This window comes from Bombina bombina, chromosome 4 (genome assembly GCF_027579735.1).
Source record: "Bombina bombina isolate aBomBom1 chromosome 4, aBomBom1.pri, whole genome shotgun sequence".
Classification (NCBI taxonomy): domain Eukaryota; kingdom Metazoa; phylum Chordata; class Amphibia; order Anura; family Bombinatoridae; genus Bombina; species Bombina bombina.
Window position 1 is genome coordinate 773,455,140 of NC_069502.1, and position 20,000 is coordinate 773,475,139.

The 20,000-nt window shown below is 39.8% G+C and overlaps 1 protein-coding gene across 13 annotated transcripts in view; it reads right to left on the bottom strand.

The window, feature by feature from the left end:
• The window catches only part of SIPA1L2 (signal induced proliferation associated 1 like 2), a 730,143-nt gene that overhangs the window by 402,678 nt on the left and 307,465 nt on the right, over window positions 1–20,000 (bottom strand). The gene's annotated exons all lie outside the window — the stretch shown is intronic.

Below are 20,000 nucleotides of genomic sequence, written 5' to 3' on the forward strand. Positions count from 1 at the left end.
ATAGCAGGTTAAGACAATTTGCAACATTCTTATCTCCCTCGATTGCAGCCAACTATATGTAATGTTAATAATTAAAAGTTACTAAGTTACTAGCCCAGAGGGCAAAAGTAACCGTTCCACTCAATAGTATATAGGAAAGGGTATATTTTTCTGCTGCCATTTATGGTCATGGACTAATAAAAGTTTCAAGATATTTTTTTATATATTAATAAAAAATCAATCTGATTCAAGACCAGCAAGTGCTTATTTTCAGGGATTTATAATAATAAGTACAGTACAGAACAGCCTGGCAGATGGGCTATGCTAGTGAAAGTGCATCACTTGTTGCAAAATATATATATTATATTATATATATATATATATATATATATATATATATATATATATATATATATATATATATATATATATATATATATATATATATATATATATATATATATATATACACACACACAGGTGGCCCTCAGTTTACGCCGGTTCAATTTGCACCGTTTCAGAATAACAACCTTTTTTTCAGTCATGTGACCCGCTATTGAAAATCATTGAAAAGCAGTGCACTAATTAAAATAGCCAGTTGGTGGAGCTGTCCGCTTGTGTTGCAGCAAAGTTTTGCAAGCTTAGTTTTGCAAGCTTAGCAGACTGACATTAATCTGTGTACACAGAACAGACCTTAGGTATCGAGCAGCTTTCAAGCAACAAGATCTAGCAGCCACTTCCCTATTATCTTCCTGTCCAGCTGCTTAAGGTGAGGGTGCCTAACTGCTTATTAATCACTCCAGATTGAAATGCATAGAATAGGTGCTGCAGACCCAATATTATCATTAACATGTTGTGTGATTATTTAATTAGGTTTATAATGCTGTTAAGCATTTAAAGTCTTCATTTAAAGCTTTAAAAATAATGTATTAGGAGTTACTTATGACAATTTTGAGAGGGGCCTAGAATCTAACTCCCTCACTTCCCATTGACTTACATTATAAACTGGGTTTCAATTTACAACCATTCCTTCTGGAACCTAACCCCCGGTGTAAACTGAGGGCTACCTTGTATATATATACATTTCTTTAGAGAACGATCAGAACACAACAGAAAGTCCCTGCTTGAAGAGCTTACAATCATAATAAATAGTTAAAAGATAACCAAAGGGTAAAATAAATAGATAAAAATAAAGCTTTCAATAAGATAGATTTGGTACATCAGAGCGTGTTTAGCTTTGTGGATATTCAGATAAATATGTTTTATGAGTCAGCAGTGAAAGGTTCACTTATGCTAGAACAAATAATTCATGCATATTTAGCACTGTCAATCTTCTGTCAAGCTCTCAGTTTTAGCATTTATTCACTTTACAAAGCATAAACATAAACAGAAGAAAATAACCTAAATATAGACTGAAGTTCACATATGTAATGCTTTAATGGTGTGGGCAGATGCTTGTAATTACGGAGCTACAAACCAGTGTAAGGTCCTGGCTTCACTGTTACCCTTTCTTAAACGGACATGAAAACAAATTGGCGGGGGGGGGGGGAATATTTACACACATATGTCTACAAAAGACCAGCAAAGAAAATAAAAAAAATTTAGTGGACCAATAAACTCAATATTTTAACAATGCATATAAAAAGGTTTTATTATTGAAAGTATAGAATTATCAAATAATACATTCATTATTTATTTTGCTGACTTTTGTTGTAAAATACATCTGAAAATTGTTCTTGTTCAAGGGAGGTTTGGGTTTACACTTTTTACATTTTCTGTTTACCTATCATCCTCTCTCATCCTGTGTGCAGCCATTTTATCTTTTAAGGTGGATTATCAGTTTTGCATCAGCAACCATGAAATTAAAAGCATTATTTGCAACAGCAATGGGCATACTAAGTAGTGAATATTTTTGTGTATATACAAATATATATTAACCATTAGATGGAGTTAATACATTAATATACATTTGTTTGTTTAAACAGATGTTTAGCAATGTATTATTAACTAAGCTGAATTAGTTCTTGACCACTTTAAAGGACCATTAAAAAAAACTTACATTTTAGGAACATATAATATATTTAATAATTAAAAGTATATTATTGCAATATGCATTATTTATTTTGCTGCGAAATACATCTAAAAATTGTGCTTGTCCCACTTTCATCCTTGGGTTAATATAATCTTACCTAGTTTTCTGTGTACTTGTGTTTATCTTCACCCCCTCCCTTACATTGTCTGTCCTTTTAAGGTGGATTATCTGTTTTGCATCTACAATCATTGTAGGGAAAAGCATACTTTCCAACAGCCGTGGACCTATACTAGGTAGTTTATATATTTATATCTAGCTGTTTGAAGAAGACTATAAAGGAATATACATCTGTTAGTATAAATAATAATTTATTAACCCCTTAATGACCGACGACGTACGACCTCACAAAAAATACCCTTAACAACCGAGGACGTATAGCGTACGTTGTCGGTCTTGGAAAGCAGTGGAAGCAATCCTGATCTCTTCCAACTGCTTTCCGGTTATTGCAGTGATGCCTCGATATCGAGGCATCCTGCAATAACATTTCTTACCCCTCCGATGCAGAGAGAGTCTCTCTGCACCGGACATCGATGGCCGGTATCGTTGGTGGGTGGGAGGCGGGTGGGCGTCCATCGATGGCTTAGATCAGTAAAAGGGGGGAGGGATCGGGGGCGGAGTCATGCACAGACGCGCACGCATGCACGGGAGGCAGCGGGTGGGTGCGTGCAAGGGGAGGGAGCGGGTGTGAACCGCTACATTACAGAAAATATGTTTGCCAAAAGTGGGAGAGTGGAGGGAGGTTAGTGCAGTAAAACAATATAAAAACAGATTTGGGAGGGGGTGGGGGAAGCTACACTACAGAATTATTATTATTTTTTTTTTTAAAAACTCATTTTTTTTGTAAACTGGGTACTGGCAGACAGGGGATCAGGGAGGTTGGGGCTAAGGGGGGATTCTTCACAGCAGCATATGTAAATATGCTATATTAAAAAAAGCTACCTTTTATTTTAGTACTGGCAGACTTTCTGCCAGTACTTAAGATGGCGGGGACATTTGTGGGGTGGGGGAGGGAAGAGAGCTGTTTGGGAGGGATCATGGGGGGTCTGATGTGTCAGGTGGGAGGCTGATCTCTACACTAAAGCTAAAATTAACCCTGCAAGCTCCCTACAAGGTACCTAATTAACCCCTTCACTGCTAGACATAAGACATGATGCACAGCGGCATTTAGCGGCCTTCTAATTACCAAAAAGCAACGCCAAAGCCATATATATCTGCTTTTTCTGAACAAAGGGGATCCCAGAGAAGCATTTACAACAATTTGTGCCATAATTGCACAAGCGGTTTGTAATTAATTTCAGTGAGAAAGCTAAAATTGTGAAAAATTGAATTTTTTTTTTTTAAATTTGATCGCATTTGGCGGTGAAATGGTGGCATGAAATATATCAATACTTGGGGTTGTCTACTATACTACACTAAAGCTAAAATTAACCCTAGAAGCTCCCTAATTAACGTTTGGTGCGCAGTGGCATTTAGCAGCCTTCTAATTACCAAAAAGCAATGCCAAAGCCAAATATGTCTGCTATTTCTGAACAAAGGGGATCCCAGAGAAGCATTTACAACCATTTGTGCCATCATTTCAGTGAGAAACCTAAAGTTTGTTAAAAAAATTGTGAAAAAGTGAACTTTTTTTTTTATTTGATCGCATTTGGCGGTGAAATGGTGGCATGAAATATACCAAAATGGGCCTAGATCAATACTTTGGGATTTTTTTCTAAAAAAAAAATATATATATATATATATATATATATATATATATATATATATATATATATATATATATATATATATACATACACACACACACACACACACACACACACACATGTCAAGGGATATTCAGGGATTCCTGACAGATCAGTGTTACAATGTAACTATCGCTAATTTTGGGAAAAAAAAAGTGGTTTACATATAGCAAAGTGCTTCTTGTATTTATGGCCCTATAACTTGCAAACAAAAGCAAAGAACATGTAAACATTGGGTATTTCTAAACTCAGGACAAAATGTAGAAACTATTTAGCATGGGTGTTTTTTGGCGGTTGTAGATGTGGGGGTCAAAGTTAGAAAAAGTGTGTTTTTTTCCATTTTTTCCTCATAATTTTATACATTTTTTATATTAAATTATAAGATATGATGAAAATAATGGTATCTTTAGAAAGTCCATTTAATGGCGAGAAAAACAATATATAATATGTGTGGGTACAGTAAACGAGTAAGAGGAAAATTACAGCTAAACACAAACACTGCAAAAATGTAAATATAGTCTTGGTCCCAAACGGACAGAAAATGGAAAAGTGCTGTGGTCATTAAGGGGTTAAACAGGTATTAAAACAAAGCTGAATCCGTGCTAAACTATCTTATGTGAAGAGGAGAGGGCATGCTTTAAAAAGGATATGAAACCTCAAATTTTCTTTTGTGGCAGAGCATACAATTTTTACAAAAAGTTTAAAATTTACTTCTAATATCAAATTTGCTTCATTCCAATGGAAATCTTTGTTAAGAGATACCTAGGTAGGTGTCTGAAGCACTCAATGGCAGGAAATAGTGCTGCCAGCTAGTGCTCTTACAAATGGATAACATTCTTGCAAAAGAGTTGCCATATAGAGCACCAGACACATGCACGCTCCTAAACTTATGTTCCTGCTTTTCAACAAAAGATACTATGAACATTTTATAATAGAAGTTAAAAAGTTTTTTTTAAATTGCATGCTCTATTTGAATCACACACAAAAAAAAAATTAGAGTTTCATTTACCTTTAAAGTTGGGCATGGATATATGCTTTGGTGTTTGTAAACCAAGCCTCTTCTACAATATATAACAGAATTCTAATGGTGATTGCAGAGTTCAGATTTCTGCCACTACAACATTCTATCCCTAGAGAATAGATCTCAGCTGATTTTCTGACAGTAGCCAACTGGCCATTCTCTCCTGTCACTTACTGTTATTGGAAAATAAAACAAAATATGTCTCTGTATGCTCTCAATTATTACAATAAGCTAGACTGGCAAGCAATGATGCCAAGGTTTTTATTTTAATCACGTTGTAATCATTAATTTTATGGCTTGCAGGTAAAGTAATTAGCTATGTTTCCCCTTTTGGGACTAACGTTTTGTACATTATCTGTATGAGTTTTGAATTAGCAGTGGTTTAATGCAAGTGAAGAATGACCTTTAAGGCTCACAACATAATGAAACAAAAATTGACAAAAGTGGCTGACAGAGCTAATTTTTAGAATGTAAATCCAACCATAATATGTATCAGAGTCCATTAGAGACTGTGATCCTTTATTTCCTGAACTCCTTAAAAGGAATTTGACACCACAAAAAACACTGCAATCTGAAGCAAATGTGTGAAGGCTTGTTGGCTTCTAGCGGGTTGATGAATTTCCAAGCTAGATAGTCTTCCAACAGAATCGTACCAACAAGGACTGCATGTTATTCACGTAATATAATGTGCTCAAATCACATATCATGCCAACTAAGTCCAACATTAGCCCAATTATTTGTTCAACCTTTTTTTAAGTTACCTCATCTCAACATACAGAAATATTACTATGTATTCTATATTTGCTAAAGATAGGCTCAAAGTGCTCCATTCATTTTAAAACCTAATACTTGTATTATACACCATTTATTAGCCATAAAAACTCATAATGTGTACGTATTTTGTTTGCTTTGTTTATTTGTTTGTATTTATAAACTAATAATAGTGGTTATACACACCAGCAGATACAATGGATAACCAGGATTGTAAATGTGTGCTCAGATTGTCAAATTTTAGCTTCCAATCTATTCACAAAAATATATAATTGCATCCAGAAAAATTGATTGACCTGTTTAGAGATAGAGATAAACAATATCTATAGTCTAAAGCGATAAAGGGTCAGATTATAAGTGTAGCACAAAATATCGCTTTTGCTAAAGCGATATTTGCACTACACTTTGTAATACTAGCACATGCAAATTTGCGCTGATATTACAGCTGAGGTGCAATGCGAACACAACCTCGCAATCGCATTGCATGGAAGCATTGCTCTCACGAGAGTGCGCTTCCATAGGCTTTAACGGGAGCCTCGTTCTGATGCCGTCAGAGACAGCACAGGAGGTAAGTAGTGCAGTAATATTAAATTATTATATACATATATATTTATGAGTTAATATGTGTATATACACATCAACACAAATATATATGTATATAAGCATATACATATATAATTCCGGGGAACACACAGTTCCCATAGTCCACAATGTAAAGGCACTTTTCAGCACGTTTTTTTCTAACACCCTACAGCTGGCAACTTTAAAGCTTTAAAGTTATTTTATTACAAAATAAAGATGTGGCTATCTTTATTTTTTAATAAAATGTATTACACTTAAGTTAGGGGGCATTTTGTGGACATTTATAAAATTAACCAGAGACCTGATCTCTGGTTAATTTTATAAGCGCTAATTGCTACCGCGAGCTTGACAAACAAAAATTGACAAAAGTGGCTTACAGGGCTAATTTTTATAATGTAATAACCAGCCACTTGTAATGGATGGTAATTTTCCCATTTGCGGGCACACAATAAATTAGTGTCCCACTTGTAATCTTGCCCAAAATAAGCAAGGACATGACTAAGAGCCTATTGGAGGCTTGAAACGTTGTCCTGTTTTTTTGGACCCAACCCATAAGAATAAAGGTCTTTTAAACTAATGTTGTTGGTGGCTGGAGTGTTTCTCTATACATATCTACCAAAATAAGCAATCACATTTCTGATGTCAACATTAGAAGGTTTACATATGTACAGTAAACTGGTTCAAATAGTAGTTTTTTAGAGGAAGAGAAATAGCCTGAAAATGAGTCTGGATTTGACATTCCTCTAGTTTTAAATACCACATTAAATAATGCTTAGAATGTCAGACTTCAAAAGACCGGTTAAATCTCCCCATTACCCAGACTGATTTTGTACTTTCTTCCATTATATTGACTAATATTAAACTTAAATGGATACTTATGCACAATTGCAAAAAAACATATTCAATGTACTTTATAATTATTTATTGTGTGGGTATAAAGGGACAAATAACTGTAAAATTTCCTCAGCCGTAATGTGTTACCAATTATCCATTTTACCTAGTAGAGTATATTATGTAGTACAAATAGCTCCTTTACACTTATTTTGACATTTGAAATAACTATGTTTGCCTGTTGAAACAGTCATCTATACTGAAAATGTCAATACCGGAGCAATGGGTATAGAAAAGCTATGTAAACAAGAGGCAGCCCATTTGAAAGTGTGTTTCTGTAACTTCTATAAATACAATGGAATATTATCAGTTGCTGCCAGAGTAAACAGTCAATTTAAGCTAATTTCTTAGCTTTGCAAAAAAAAGGAACTGAAGAAAAAACTTTTTTTTTTAAACTTTTTTTTTTTTTTTTACAAAGTTTGTTAATGCTTCCTCAAAAGATAATAACAAATGTGTTGTCATTTCAACTATTAGGACACAAAAGCTGAAGAACGAATTACAAAAGATTGCTATATCTGCTTTATATCATAGATGTACATCACAGATCATACTTGTGTCATTTCTACATATCTTGGCTTAGTAGTAGTATTCACTAATAAATAGTGGCCCCTCTAACTGTAGTGGAAAAAATCCCAAAGCCTAATTCTGTCACATACCATGTTATTTAAAAGTAGTACATAAAGAGGTAGGAGAGGAGGGATGTTAATTGAAGATTCATTTTGGTTAGGATGAAAATCAGAGAGACAGTAAGCCTCTTTGAATAGATGTATTTTCAAGCAGCGTCTAAATTGAAAGAGGGTTCCAGAGGACAGGAGCAACATGTGAGAAGTATTGAAGGCAGGAGAGAGATGTAGAGATAATAGAAGTAGAGAGACGTAGGTTAGAGGTTGATCGAAGAGGACCGGTAAGGGAATATTTGGAGATGAGAGAGGAAATATAAAGCACTTAACTGCCTGAGTTCAGAGTCAAATGTGACCCCAAGACAGTGGACCTGGGGTGAGGTGTTGAGAATAAAGTCTCCAACTGGCAGATAAATGGCAGGTGTGCTGACAGAGCCTTGTGGTACTCTAACTGAGAGAGGCAAAGGATCAGAGGTTATGCTGTTAAAGGAAACTGAAAACAAGCGGTTTAAGAGATATGAAGCAAACCAGGCAACACTTGTGTCTCTGATGCCAAATGAATGTAGGATTTTTAAGGAGGAGAGGATGGTCATCTGTGTGGAAAGAAGCAGACCGATTCAGAAGAATTTGTAAGGAGTAGCATCCCTTTGCTTTAGCTCATAGATCATTTGTTACTTTAGTGAGAGTGGTTTCTGTTGAGTGCACCACATTTTTAGCGGGTGCACCACCCGGCTGATTTTACTGACCACACTGTTAAAAACTTAACTAATGCTTACCTGATCATTTTCTTTTCTTCAGATGGAAAGAGTCCACAGCTGCACTCATTACTTTTGGGAAAATAGAACCTGGCCACCAGGAGGAGGCAAAGACACCCCAGCCAAAGGCTTAAATACTCCTCCCACTTCCCTCATCCCCCAGTCATTCTGCTGAGGAACAAGGAACAGTAGAAGAAATATCAGGGTGAAAAGGTGCCAGAAGAACAAAAATAACAGACACCCCACAGAAAAAATATGGGCGAGGAACTGTGGACTCTTTCTATCTGAAGAAAAGAAAATTATCAGGTAAGCATAATTTAAGTTTTTCTTCATAAATGGAAAGAGTCCACAGTTGCATTCATTACTTTTGGGAAAACAATACCCAAGCTATAGAGGACACTGAATGCAAAAAACGGGAGGTTACAAGAGGCAGCCTATTCTGAGGCCACCAGACCTGAAAACCCCTACCCAACAAAATCCTGCTTCGTCCGAAGCTGAGAACAACTTTGAAAAAAGAAAAAGGCCCAAGGACACTGACCCGCAGATAGTCCACAGCCTTGCTAGAGACCGCAGGAACTAGACTCGACTGAGTCAACAGCCTCCAAGAGACACCGTCCCCAGCAGCAATTTAGACGCTGCTTGAAAATACATCTATTCAAAGAGGCTTACTGTCTCTCTGATTTTCATCCTAACCAAAATGAATCTTCAATTAACATCCCTCCTCTCCTACCTCTTTATGTACTACTTTTAAATAACATGGTATGTGACAGAATTAGGCTTTGGGATTTTTTCCACTACAGTTAGAGGGGCCACTATTTATTAGGAGAAACCTCAAAAAGGCTTACTGTACCTCGAATGCTCCAAGGACGAAATAGCAGAGCAACAGATCTCAGATCCTGCTCCAACACCAGACCAGCCCAAGCGAAAGACATGTCTGATAGACAGGGGGACAGAAAGACCCCAGCCAGAAGCCCCCAGGGAATGGAAGAAAAAAAGGGGGGGACTCACCCACCCCAAACAGAGCTCGGGTGCCAACTCAATCCGCTCCTCCAAAATAAGGCACTCCCAAGCAGGACCCCCTAGGACCTGGAACAGAGAAAAGTGCAATAGATCTGTAGGAAGACCTGTCACAACTCTCTTAGACAGTCTCTACGTAGAGAGATCAATTTCCAACAGGTGGAACAGAGCCCACAGAGCAAGAGATGCTGTCCCTTACATAAATAAGCTACCTGATCCAACCTCCTACACACAGGGCAGGACATAGACCCTCCAGAGAGAGGAAACCCCAACTCATAAGGAAGATAAACTATCGCCTCCAAAGGGAAGGGCACAGATAAGAACAGCGTACATGTTCACAAGCCATGAAGCCATAGTATGATCAAAATACAGACTGAATGAAAAAAAAAATCATCCAGACACCACTGTTTACCCAACAGAGAAAAAAAAAACTCCCCATAGAGGAGCACACTCCGTCCGAAGGAGGAGTCAGGCCTTAAAGTTTATAACCAGTACCCGAAGGTGGATGAGAACTCTGGCCTTCCTGCTTGCAAGCCCAATGAGCTAGTCCCTATGTCGCAACATAGGGTCCCTGAAAAAAACTTGGTTGTCCCAAACCAGTCCACCGGATCATAAGTCTCCAGACATCCAAGAAGGATCCAAGACAAGAACTCTGGACCCAGAATCGTCCTAGAACGAACGACACCCTCAGGGAACACAAGATACCCCGTCTGAAGCAATCAGACCTCACAGAGGATGAGAACCGGGAAACCCGGAGAATGAGTACAGGACTCACTTATTTCCCAGCCCAAAGGGAAGAGAACACCTTTAGCCGGAGTTCAATACCCCCACCAGCAAGGTACTAGGCCGCAACAAAGTCACACAATTTCTCTAGAGCCCAAAGGCCCCAAGGGCAGCATTAAGGGAAATGAAAACTAGACCAGAGTCACCCGCAAGAGAGTAGAAAGAAAGGCTAGCTTCCATAATCCTTTTAGATTAATGTTCCAGAGGACCACACCCAAGGGAGAAGAATACAAAGCATCCCGAACCCAGGCAGAAAAACACCCCCTAAGCAAAAAGCTTGGAAAAAGAGACAACACTTCCTATCGCCCCTGATATGGAGACAACTAACTCCCGTAGGAAGACAGAGCCTCACGGCCTTCACTTCCTAGTTAAGCAGCCAAAGCCATCAGAAAAAACAGACGAAGTCCAGAAAGTCTCGACCCAAAGGAAGAGAACCGGCAATTAACACTCTAATTCCCCAAAAATTCGGAAATGACTGAGCATGTCGCCGTGGATCTCAACGGAGTCCCGGCCCACTAAATTGAAAGGCAAATGAGGACTAAACCAATCCCCCATGCCCCTAAGCAACCACAGACCCTCAAGTCCTCTCCAGATGCTAGTTGAAGCTTGTAAAACAAGACAATCACACAAATAATATTGTGATCACTAGGCGCCCTCACCGGACCAACCGGACATAAAAAGGTGCCACGTGTCTGAACTAGGCCTCAAAGGCAGAAGGATTTGTACCCAGTCAGGACCAGCCTGAAACGAAGGGCCCCAGCACTATCAAGTCCACATAGAGTCTCCCCCGATGATCGAGGGATAAAGAACAGTCAGACAAACTGGTATCCATTCCAGAGAGGAAAGTTCCTGAAGAAAACATCACACCACAACATGAGCTTTAAACCAAATAAAAATCATCCTCACAAGATGAAAATAAAAGATAAGGCAACCCGTAGGTTATCGCCCAGGAAGAACAGACAGACCCACATGACCAGCCCAACAGGGGTCTGAGACTTCCAAGCTCAGAACTGGAAAAGAATACACAAATAATAAAGACTATAAAAAGATTACTTCATTCCCTTATGTCTATGTATGCAAGCCAGTCGAAAAGTAAGATTGAGAATCCCCAGACCCATTAAGAGTGGGATCCTCCAGCAACGCAAAAAACGTGCCTTAGTAGAACATGAAGGTGCACCAGCCTATAACGAAACACTCAACATACCTCCGACGGGACAAAAGGAAACACCGGCCCAGAAGGTTGACCCCCTGAGTCCTCAGGGGCAGTCGCTCCCCCGGAAGGTTGAATTGGACCAGGCGATCCCACGCCTGACGAGCCCAGTTAACGAAACACGGACAATATCGTAAGCACACTCCCGGGAGGTGCAGATGCGCCAGAGCGAAAGAGATGGCCATGCGGAACCGTGTCGTAACCTCCGGTGGGAACAGGCCACACTGCCTAGAAAGGATAAGTAGCGTTTGGTTTACCTGCATGCGTAGTAAGAGTTGATGGTAGGGAACTCGTCTCATGAGAAATAGAATCCCCAGAGACGGATGGCTCAGTGGGCACCTGATTCCCCGATCCCGAGGAACAGAGCACTCTAAAACGGTATTCGGAACATAACTGATGGGCATGTATCACCCAGGCTAATTCATATTCTTCGCAAGAACAAGAAGTAGAGTCTGAATCGGAGACATCCGTCTCCAAGAATCCTCTATAACTGGGACACTGCCGCCTCCAGAGAACAAGACACCAGTGGACCAGGATTTCTCCACCGTGCAGTCCATGCAAAAGCGCTCCCGACCAAAAAGGCCGCATCACTAGACATAGGCCGTTATGTTCCAAAATAGCCATGAGCCGAAGCAACACTACACAGTAGCAGACAGAATCACATAACAAACATGATTATAAACCCCCCTGTTTAATAATCCCCCTCAGGAGATATTAACCCTTGATTCCTAGATACAAAAAGGAGCCTCACTGAGACCTTATGTTAAAGTTATCCCCGATAGATTGTAGCCCCTCTTGGATAAACAATTGAAATTACAATACATCCATGATGAAAGTAAAATGAAACGATCTTACCGGAATCTACACCATGGAACAGGAACACGGCCCTTCAAGTGTGACAGATAGTAGCGTCGCCTCTGCCATGGACTTGAGAGAAAAAAGCAGGCAGTGAAACTCGTCAACGCTGATTGCTTGTGGAGCTGTTAATATGAGTCGAGATGGTTTCACAGAAAGACACACCCTGCATCTCCGGACTCTAACTTTCACCCATGCTCTCACTGAGAGGCTGACAGGACTACTTAAAACTCCAATCCCATGCCGAAGAGTACTACCCTCCATAAGAGACTATCGAAAACTTCTGACACTTCTCTGCCAACCTCCTGGGACGAAAGTCAAAGAATGACTGGGGGATGAGGGAAGTGGGAATAGTATTTAAGCCCTTGGCTGGGATGTCTTTGCCTCTTCCTGGTGGCCAGGTTCTATTTTCCCAAAAGTAATGAATGCAGCTGTGGACTCTCTTCATTTATGAAGAAAATTTTAGCCAATATTAATTTAAAATTAGCTAACGTTAAAATGTAAATTGTTTGTGACAAATTAAACCTTTTCAACGGCACAAGAGAGATGTAGGCCTGAATGGGTTAATATCACGCAGCTCTGATTCCCTTAACCTTGTAACTCTACAAAAGGAACTTATAATGGGACACCATGTTAACCCCCAAATCCTGTCCACACCGCTCTAATTAACAATTTCTGCCACCACCAAAATAAGATGGGGTGTTTTGGAACCCCAATAACTCACACAATTAACAATTAGGTAACGTGCCTTTAACCTTGTCTCAACAGAGTGTGAATTCAGATATTAGAGCCCAAAGACAGAATTAGATTTCTATATGTTTAATAACAAATACAATATACAAATCAATACAAGTTACACAGTGCCAAATTATAAAAACTTTCTGAAATAACATACAGGTACAAAGTTACAATTCTTTAAAAAAATAATTGGGACATAAAAAGAATACATATATCCAACTTATTACCAAGTTCCTTTAGATATGTGGAGAACTGCCATTCATGATGTTAGTTGCTTGGGTCTCAGGGCAATTCTAACCCAGCCTTTCTGTTACATCAAGTTTAAAACTTAAATTCTCTTTGTCTTGTGGCCGCCCTAGTCATAATTTACGACATGTTAGCCAATGCACAGCTAGCAGTGGCTCACAGTATCAGTCTCCAAGAGGAGAGGGAAGGAGGGGGTGGGTCTTGAAACTTGCTACATTCCTACACATTACACAAAGAACATACAGTTCACATTAACCCTTTCCAGGCTGAGACCACAATACCACCTCTGCTGGGTAGCCAATCCAGGTATCAACTACTCCATATGATTGTATCATGATAATGTTTAATGCACAAATTATCATTAAATACATTTATATTAAATTATGCAATTAATTTGTGCTTTGGGTAGCAGAAAATTATATAATATTAGAAAATATGTGGTGAACACACACATATATATATATATATATATATATACACATATATATATATATATATACACATACATATATATATATATATATACATATACATATACATATATATATACACACACACATATATATATATATATACACACACACACACATATATATATTATATATATATATATACACACACACACATATAAACTGTGTATATATATATATATAAGTGCAGTAAGAAAAGAAGGAAACGCCCAGATGTGGTTGCAGCATAAAAGGCAAGTCTTTAATAAAAAAACATTAAAATCAAAGGCATCCAAGACATGTGCAGAGTTAGGCCTCGCTTCCATTGAGTCGTAAAAATGGAGCCGTAAGCTACCGAAGCAGCCGACAGCTAAAAGTAATTTACGGCTCCATTTTAGTACCAGGTTGCCATTGAAATATTTTGCGGATAGCGTGCAGTCGCTCTTTTCGTGTAGCTGTAAGTTAACGTTGTGTTAATGCTTCCATCTGATGTCGGATTTATTGAAAATCAATTAGTTGCTAAGGTAACCCGACCTTACGCTATAGAAAACATAATTTATGCTTACCTGATAAATTCCTTTCTTCTGTAGTGTGATCAGTCCACGGGTCATCATTACTTCTGGGATATTACTCCTCCCCAACAGGAAGTGCAAGAGGATTCACCCAGCAGAGTTGCATATAGCCCCTCCCCTCTACGTCACCCCCAGTCATTCGACCAAGGACCAACGAGAAAGGAGGAACCAAGGGTGTAGTGGTGACTGGAGTATAATTTAAAAATAATTACCTGCCTTAAAAAACAGGGCGGGCCGTGGACTGATCACACTACAGAAGAAAGGAATTTATCAGGTAAGCATAAATTATGTTTTCTTCTGTTAAGTGTGATCAGTCCACGGGTCATCATTACTTCTGGATACCAATACCAAAGCAAAAGTACACGGATGACGGGAGGGATAGGCAGGCTCTTTTATACAGAAGGAACCACTGCCTGAAGAACCTTTCTCCCAAAAATAGCCTCCGAGGAAGCAAATGTGTCAAATTTGTAAAATTTGGAAAAGTATGAAGCGAAGACCAAGTTGCAGCCTTGCAAATCTGTTCAACAGAGGCCTCATTCTTAAAGGCCCAAGTGGAAGCCACAGCTCTAGTGGAATGAGCTGTAATTCTTTCAGGAGGTTGCTGTCCAGCAGTCTCATAGGCTAAACGTATTATGCTACGAAGCCAAAAAGAGAGAGAGGTAGCAGAAGCTTTTTGACCTCTCCTCTGACCAGAGTAAACGACAAACAGGGAAGACGTCTGTCGAAATTCTTTAGTTGCCTGTAAGTAAAATTTTAGGGCACAAACTACATCCAGATTGTGCAGAAGACGTTCCTTCTTTGAAGAAGGATTTGGACACAAAGATGGAACAACAATCTCTTGATTGATATTCCTGTTAGTGACTACCTTGGGTAAGAACCCAGGTTTAGTACGCAGAACTACCTTATCCGAATGAAAAATCAAATAAGGAGAATCACAATGTAAGGCTGATAATTCAGAGACTCTTCGAGCCGATGAAATAGCCATTAAAAATAGAACTTTCCAAGATAACAACTTTATATCAATGGAATGGAGGGGTTCAAACGGAACGCCCTGTAAAACGCTAAGAACAAGATTTAAACTCCATGGTGGAGCAACAGTCTTAAACACAGGCTTAATCCTCGCTAAAGCCTGACAAAAAGCCTGAACGTCTGGCACTTCTGACAGACGTTTGTGTAACAGAATAGACAGAGCTGAGATCTGTCCCTTTAATGAACTAGCAGATAAACCCTTTTCTAAACCTTCTTGTAGAAAAGACAATATCCTAGGAATCCTAACCTTACTCCAAGAGTAACCTTTGGATTCACACCAATATAGGTATTTACGCCATATTTTATGGTAAATCTTTCTGGTAACAGGCTTCCTGGCCTGTATTAAGGTGTCAATAACTGACTCAGAAAACCCACGTCTTGATAAAATCAAACGTTCAATTTCCAAGCAGTCAGCTTCAGAGAAGTTAGATTTTTGATGTTTGAAAGGACCCTGTATCAGGAGGTCCTGTTTCAGAGGTAGAGACCAAGGTGGACAGGATGACATGTCCACCAGGTCTGCATACCAAGTCCTGCGTGGCCATGCAGGTGCTATCAGAATCATTGATGCTCTCTCCTGTTTGATTCTGGCAATCAATCGAGGAAGCATCGGGAAGGGTGGAAACACATAAGCCATCCTGAAGTCCCAAGGTGCCGTCAGGGCATCTATTAGGACTGCTCCTGGATCCCTGGATCTGGACCCGTACCGAGGAAGCTTGGCGTTCTGTCGAGACGCCATGAGATCTATCTCTGGCTTGCCCCAACGTCGAAGTATTTGGGCAAAGACCTCCGGATGAAGTTCCCATTCCCCGGATGAAAAGTCTGACGACTTAAGAAATCCGCCTCCCAATTCTCCACTCCCGGGATGTGGATTGCTGACAGGTGGCAAGAGTGAGACTCTGCCCAGCGAATTATCTTGATACTTCCATCATTGCTAGGGAGCTCCTTGTCCCTCCCTGATGGTTCATGTAAGCTACAGTCGTGATGTTGTCCGACTGAAACCTGATGAACCCCCGAGTTGTCAACTGGGGCCAAGCCAGGAGGGCATTGAGAACTGCTCTCAATTCCAGAATGTTTATTGGCAGGAGACTCTCCTCCTGACTCCATTGTCCCTGAGCCTTCAGAGAATTCCAGACGGCACCCCAACCTAGAAGGCTGGCGTCTGTTGTTACAATTGTCCAGTCTGGTCTGCTGAATGGCATCCCCCTGGACAGATGTGGCCGAGAAAGCCACCATAGAAGAGAATTTCTGGTCTCTTGATCCAGATTCAGAGAAGGGGACAAGTCTGAGTAATCCCCATTCCACTGACTTAGCATGCACAATTGCAGTGGTCTGAGGTGTAAGCGAGCAAATGGCACTATGTCCATTGCTGCTACCATTAGGCCGATTACCTCCATGCATTGAGCCACCGATGGGTGTTGAATGGAATGAAGGGTGCGGCAAGCACTTTGAAGTCTTGTTAACCTGTCTTCCGTCAGGTAAATCTTAATTTCTACAGAATCTATAAGAGTCCCCCAGGAAGGGAACTCTTGTAAGTGGAACGAAGTGAACTTTTCTTTTCGTTCACCTTCCATCCATGTGACCTTAGAAATGCCAGTACTAACTCTGTATGAGACTTGGCAGTTTGAAAGCTTGAAGCTTGTATCAGAATGTCGTCTAGGTAAGGAGCTACCGAAATTCCCCGCGGTCTTAGTACCGCCAGAAGAGCACCTAGAACCTTTGTGAAGATTCTTGGAGCTGTAGCCAATCCGAATGGAAGAGCCACAAACTGGTAATGCCTGTCTAGAAAGGCAAACCTTAGATACCGGTAATGATCTTTGTGAATCGGTATGTGAAGGTAAGCGTCCTTTAAGTCCACTGTGGTCATGTACTGACCTTCTTGGATCATGGGTAAAATTGTCCGGATAGTCTCCATTTTGAATGATGGAACTCTTAGGAATTTGTTTAGGATCTTTAAATCCAGGATTGGTCTGAAAGTTCCCTCTTTTTTTGGGAACCACAAACAGATTTGAGTAAAACCCTTGTCCCTGGATGGATTACTCCATTAACAATAGATCTTGTATGCAGCGTAGAAACGCTTCTTTCTTTGTTTGGTCTGTCGACAACCTTGACAGATGAAATCTCTCTCTTGGAGGAGAGTGTTTGAAGTCCAGAAGGTATCCCTGAGATATTATCTCTAGCGTCCAGGGATCCTGGACATCTCTTGCCCAAGCCTGGGCGAAGAGAGAAAGTCTGCCCCCCACTAGATCCGATCCCGGATCGGGGGCCCTCAATTCATGCTGTTTTAGTGGCAGCTGCAGGCTTCCTGGCCTGCTTGCCCTTGTTCCAGGACTGGTTAGGTCTCCAGCCTTGTCTGTAGCGAGCACCAGATCCTTCTTGTTTTGGAGTAGTGAAGATGATGCTGCTCCTGCTTTGAAATTCCGAAAGGAACGAAAATTAGACTGTCTAGCCTTAGGTTTGGCTTTGTCTTGAGGTAGGGCGTGGCCCTTACCTCCTGTAATGTCAGCGATAATTTCTTTCAAACCAGGCCCAAATAAGGTCTGTCCCTTGAAAGGTATATTAAGTAATTTGGACTTAGAAGTTACATCAGCTGACCAGGATTTTAGCACAGTGCTCTGCGCGCTTGAATGGCGAATCCGGAATTCTTAGCCGTAAGTTTAATTAAATGTACTACGGCTTCCGAAATGAATGAATTAGATAGCTTAAGTACTCTAAGCCTGTCGTCCAGCGTAGCTGAACCAAGATTCTCTTCTAGAGACTCAATCCAGAATGCCGCTGCAGCCGTGATCGGCGCAATGCATGCAAGGGGTTGCAATATAAAACCTTGTTGAACAAACATTCTCTTAAGGTAACCCTCTAATTTTTTATCCATTGGATCTGAAAAGGCACAGCTATCCTCTCCCGGGATAGTGGTAAGTTTAGCTAAGGTAGAAACTGCTCCCTCCACCTTAGGGACCGTTTGCCATAAATCCCGTGTGGTGGTGTCTATTGGAAACATCTTTCTAAATATTGGAGGGGGTGAGAACGGCACACCGGGTCTATCCCACTCCTTAGCAATAATTTCAGTTAGTCTTTTAGGTATAGGAAAAACGTCAGTACTTGTTGGTACAGCAAAATATTTATCCAACCTACACATTTTCTCGGGTATTGCAACTGTGTTACAATCATTCAGGGCCGCTAACACCTCCCCTAGTAAAACACGGAGGTTTTCCAGCTTAAATTTAAAATTTGAAATATCTGAATCCAATCTGTTTGGATCAGAACCGTCAGCCGCAGAATGAAGCTCTCCGTCCTCATGTTCTGCAAGTTGTGACGCAGTATCTGACATGGCCCTAATATTATCAGCGCACTCTGTTCTCACTCCAGAGTGATCACGCTTGCCCCTTAGTTCTGGTAATTTAGCCAAACCTCAGTCATAACAGTAGCCATATCTTGTAATGTTATTTGTAATGGCCGCCCAGATGTACTTGGCGTCGCCATATCGCGCACGTCCCGAGCGGGAGATGCAGGTACTGTCACGTGAGGCGAGTTAGTCGGCATAACTCTCCCCTCGTTGTTTGGTGAAAATTTGTTCAATTTGTACAGATTGACTTTTATTTAATGTAGCATCAATACAGTTAGTACATAAATTTCTATTGGGCTCCACCTTGGCTTTAGTACAAATAGTACAGGTCTCATCTTCTGAATCAGACATGTTTAACAAACTAGCAAATAAACTTGCAATTTGGAAATACTATACAAGTAAAATACAATGAAAAAAAAAAAACGAACTGTGCTTGAAAAGCACTGAATATATATAAACAGATGAAATCAATCAGCTTTGTAAAACAAAATGCAACTTAGCAAAGGCTTGTACCCGAGTAGCAAGAAATAACTAACCCTGAGGCATAAAAAAGTTAAAGAATAAACGTTTTTTATCACAGTCAACTACAATCTTACAGCTCTGTTAGATTACTTCCCTCAAATTAGCTTTGAAGATCCCTGGGTTCTGTAGAGATAAACCGGAACATGCAGGAAAAAACAATGAGCTTTTGACTGAAATTTTTTGATGCGTAGCAAAAGCGCCAAAAAAAGGTCCCACCCCCCTCACACACAACAGTGAGAGAGATTAAAAACTGTCATAATTAGATCCAGCAACTGCCAAGTGGAAAAATAGTGCCCAAACATTTTATTCACCCAGTACCTCAGAAAATGAAAACGATTTTACATTCCAGCAAAAACGTTTTAACATAATTAAGAATTATTAAAAAGCCTGTTGTATTTCTATTAGGCTAAAATCTTATATACACAGTGTAATTCCAGTGAAGTACCATTCCCCAGAATACTAAAATGTAAATTATACATACATGATATAATGTCGGTATGGCAGGATTTTCTCAGCAATTCCATTGTTAGAAAATAAAAACTGCTACATACCTTTTTGCAGAATAAACTGCCCGCTGTCCCCTGATCTGAAGTTTACCTCTCCTCAGATGGTCGAGAAAACAGCAATATGATCTTAACAACTCCGGCTAAATCATAGTAAAAAACTCTGGTAGATTCTTCTTCAAACTCTACCAGAGAAGGAATAACACACTCCGGTGCTATTAAAAAATAACAAACTTTTGATTGAAGAAATAAACTAAAATAAAATCACCATAGTCCTCTCACA